Here is a 4,612-nt window from a genome sequence, read left to right as displayed (position 1 = left end):
AGTGAAGGGGTAGAACAAGGGAACGCAGAAACAGAGAGATAAATCCAAACTCGGAGGGGCTCTCGCCCCTCCCACGCCATGGTAGCCAAGGACCAGAGGGAGAAGGTCAAGGAAGAAGAAGAAGAAGATGGGGGGCTCCCTCCCCCTTGCTTCCGGTGGCGTCGGAACGCCGCCAGGGGCCATCATCATCACCGCGATCTTCACCAACACCTCCGCCATCTTCAACAACAGCTCCATCACCTTCCCCCTTCTATCTATAGCGGTCCACTCTCCCGCAACCTGATGTACCCTCTACTTGAACATGGTTCTTTATGCTTCATATTATTATCCAATGATGTGTTGCCATCCTATGATGTCCGAGTAGATTTTCGTTGTCCTATCGGTGATTGATGAATTGCTATGATTGGTTTGAGTTGCATGTTTTATTATTGGTGCTGTCCTATTGTGCCCTCCGTGTCGTGCAAGCGTGAGGGATTCCCGCTGTAGGTTTTGCAATATGTTTATGATTTGCTTATGGTGGGTGGCGTGAGTGACAGAAGCACAGACCCGAGTAAGTAGGTTGTTTGCGTATGGGAAAAAGGGGACTTGATGCTTTAATGCTATGGTTGGGTTTTACCTTAATGAATCTTTAGTAGTTGCGGATGCTTGCTAGAGTTCCAATCATAAGTGCATATGATCCAAGTAGAGAAAGTATGTTAACTTATGCCTCTCCCTCAAGTAGAATTGCAATAGTGATTACCGGTCTAGTAACGTAGTCAATTGCTTAGGGACAATTCCACAACTCCTACCACCACTTTTCCACACTCGCTATATTTACTTTATTGTCTCTTTATCTAAACAGCCCCTAGTTTATATTTACGTGTTCTTTACTTTCTTGCAAACCTTTCCTATCACACCTACAAAGTACTTCTAGTTTCATACTTGTCCTAGGTAAAGCGAACGTCAAGCGTGCGTAGAGTCGTATCAGTGGCCGATAGGACTTGAGACAATATTTGTTGTACCTTTAGCTCCTCGTTGGGTTCGACGCTCTTACTTATCGAAAGAGGCTACAACTAGCGTGGGGTGAATATTCTCGTGTGTGCTTGTTTGCTTTATCACTAAGTAATTTTTACTTGTTGTTCTTAGTTGTTTTCTATCTTTAGTTATGGGTAGGAAACGCAAAATACCAAAAAAAAATTAGTTGTACCTGCTGAACCAATGGTTGATGAACCACTCAAAATCTATCACACTGCTGAAGCTTATTACTTGGATCATCTTAGATCCCTATGTGCTCGTGCTGAAACCCCAACTACCTTAGTTGAGGGCAAATCTTTAGATGAGCATGCCTGTTATGTGCGACACCGTATATCTGAAAAAGGGAAAATTCTATTTGGTCAAATTCATCATTTGCAATGCTATGCTTGGAATTTATGTGAAATATATCATGTTACTTGTTGTTCTAATAACCCTAAGAAACACCTTCCCTATCAATGTGAGTTTAGTGATAATGGAATTGTATCTTCGTATGCTAAAGGTGTTTATAGTTACTATGATATTCAACAAATTGAAGAATTTGTTGTTTTTAAGGGTGCTTATGAAATTGCTTCTTTGATTGAAACGTATGATGCTACTTTTCACAAATCTGAAAATTTTGCCATACTTGAATATTGCTATGAGAATTATGCTTCTAATGCCTATGTTAAACAATTTATTGAGGAAGTCTCCACTGTCCAAGAAGAGACTAATATTTTGCAGGAAGCTATGAAAGAAGAAATTGATGAAATTGTGAGCTCATTGGATGAAAAAGATGATGAGGAGAGCGAAGAACAAAAGGAGGAAGAGCGGATTGATCACCCGTGCCCACCTTCTAATGAGAGTAACTCTTCAACTCATACATTGTCTAATTCCCCTTCGTCCTTACCGAAGGATGATTGCTATAATGATTGCTATGATGACTATTATGATCCCATTAATTCTCTTGAAATACCCCTTTTTGATGATGCTTGCTACGCTTGTGGCCGAGATGCCAATATGAATTATGCTTATCGAGATGAACTTGCTATAGTTCCTTATGTTAAACATGAAATTGTTGCTATTGCACCCACGCATGATAGTCCTATTATCTTTTTGAATTCTCCCGATTATACTATATCGGAGAAGTTTGCCCTTATTAAGGATTATATTGATGGGTTGCCTTTTACTACTACACATGATGATTTTGATGAATATAATATGCATGTGCTTGCTGTTCCTACTTGCAATTATTATGAGAGAGGAACTATATCTCCACCTCTCTGTGTTTCCAACACGATAGAATTGCAAGAAATTGCTTATACTGTGCATTGGCCTTTACTTGGTGTGCATGAATTGTTCTTTTATGACATGCCGATGCATAGTAAGAGAGTTAGACTTCGTTGTTGATTGATATATGTTACTTTGTGCTCACTACTAAATTACAAATCATTGTTAATTAAAATTGGCTTTGATATACCTTGGGATCCGGGTGGATTCATTACTTGAGCACTATATGCCTAGCTTAATGGCTTTAAAGAAAGCGCTGCCAGGGAGACAACCCGGAAGTTTTAGAGAGTCATTTATTTCTGTTGAGTGCTTTCATATAGTTTAGAAACAACAAAAATAAAGAGGGGAACCCAAAACTTTTCAAAAAAGAGAAGTGAAAGTGAGAGAGACGAGCATTGTGAAAGTGGGGGACGTCCTTGAACTTTGTTCATGCCCATGGGAACTTTGTGAATCTTAATTACAGAAACTTTTCATCAAAAATAACTATCCCCTTGTATAATTCCATTGTATTATAAAAATAATGTGCCAAGGTTTGCCTTTAGGATGTTTACAATGCTTGTTGGTTTGTACGGTGCAGGACAGAAACTTTGGCTGTAGTGCGCGATTTTACATTTTTAACTGGAACATCAAATGGTTCTGATTCCTTTTTCAGTGTCTTGATATACAACTTTTTTATTTTTCCTAATTTTGGTAGAATTTTTGGGGTACCAGAAGTATTTTGATTGTTCAGATTGCTATAGACTGTTCTGTTTTTGACAGATTCTGTTTTTGATACATAGTTTGCTTGTTTTGATGAATCTATCAATTTATATCAGTGGATTAAGCCATGAAAAAGTTATATTACAGTAGACACAATGCAAAAACAAAATATGAATTGGTTTGCAACAGTACTTAGAGTGGTGATTTGCTTTATTATATTAACGGATCTTACCGAGTTTTCTGTTGAAGTTTTGTGTGGATGTAGTGTCTAATCGAGGATGTTTCGATGTGAGAAGAAGGAAGAGAGGCAAGAACTCAAGATTGGGGATGCCCGAGGAACCCCAAGTAAATATTCAAGGAGACTCAAGCGTCTAAGCTTGGGGATGCTGGGGAGGCATCCCCTCTTTCTTCAACAAGTATCGGTATGTTTTCGAATTCATTTTGTTCATGCATTATGTGCAAGTCTTGGAGCGTCTTTTGCAATTAGGTTTTTATTTTCTTTAATGCACCATGCTGGTATGAGATAGTCCTTGGTTGATTTATAGAATGCTCATTGCACTTCACTTAAATCTTTTGAGTGTGGCTTTATAGAATGCTTCATGTGCTTCACTTATATCATTTGAAGTTGGATTGCCTGTTTCTCTTTATATAGACAAACGCCATTTGTAGAATGCTCTTTTGCTTCACTTATAATTGTTAGAGCGTGGGCACATCTTTTGTAGAAAGAATTAAATTCTCTTGCTTCACTTATATCTATTTAGAGAGATGACGGGAATTGGTCATTCACATGGTTAGTCATAAAATCCTACATAAACTTGTAGATCGCTGGATATGATATGTTTGATTCCTTGCAATAGTTTTGTGATATAAATATGGTGATATTAGAGTCATGCTAGTGGGTGGTTGTGGATTGTAGAGACACTTGTGTTGAGGTTTGTGATTCCCGTAGCATGCACGTATGGTGAACTGCTTTTTGATGAAGTTGGAGCACAATTTTATTTATTTATTGTCTTCCTTATGAGTGGCGGTCGGGGACGAGCGATGGTCTTTTACTACCAATCTATCCCCCTAGGAGCATGCGCGTTGTACTTTGTTTTCAATGGCTTGTATATTTTTGCAATAAGTATGTGACTTCTTTATGACTAATGTTGAGTCCATGGATTATACGCACTCTCACCCTTCCATCATTGCTAGCCTCTTCGGTACCGTGCAACTTTCGCCGATACCATACACCCTCCATACCTTCCTCAAAACAGCCACCATACCTACCTATCATGACATTTCTATAGCCATTCCGAGATATATTGCCATGCAACTTCCATCATCATCATATACATGACTTGAGCTTTTCATCATATTGCTTTGCATGATCGTAAGATAGCTAGTATGATGTTTTCATGGCTTGTCCGTTTTTAATGTCATTGCTATGGTAGATCATTGCACATCCCGGTACACCGCCGGAAGCATTCATATAGAGTCATATCTTTGTTCTAGATATTGAGTTGTAAGTAAATAAAAGTGTGATGATCATCATTATTAGAGCATTGCCCCAGTGAGGAAAGGATGATGGAGACTATGATTCCCCCACAAGTCGGGATGAGACTCCGGACTTTATGACAAATAAAAGAGGCCA

The sequence above is a fragment of the Triticum dicoccoides genome, chromosome 4B (assembly GCF_002162155.2).
Source record: "Triticum dicoccoides isolate Atlit2015 ecotype Zavitan chromosome 4B, WEW_v2.0, whole genome shotgun sequence".
Classification (NCBI taxonomy): Eukaryota; Viridiplantae; Streptophyta; class Magnoliopsida; order Poales; family Poaceae; genus Triticum; species Triticum dicoccoides.
This window is presented reverse-complemented; position numbering follows the sequence as displayed.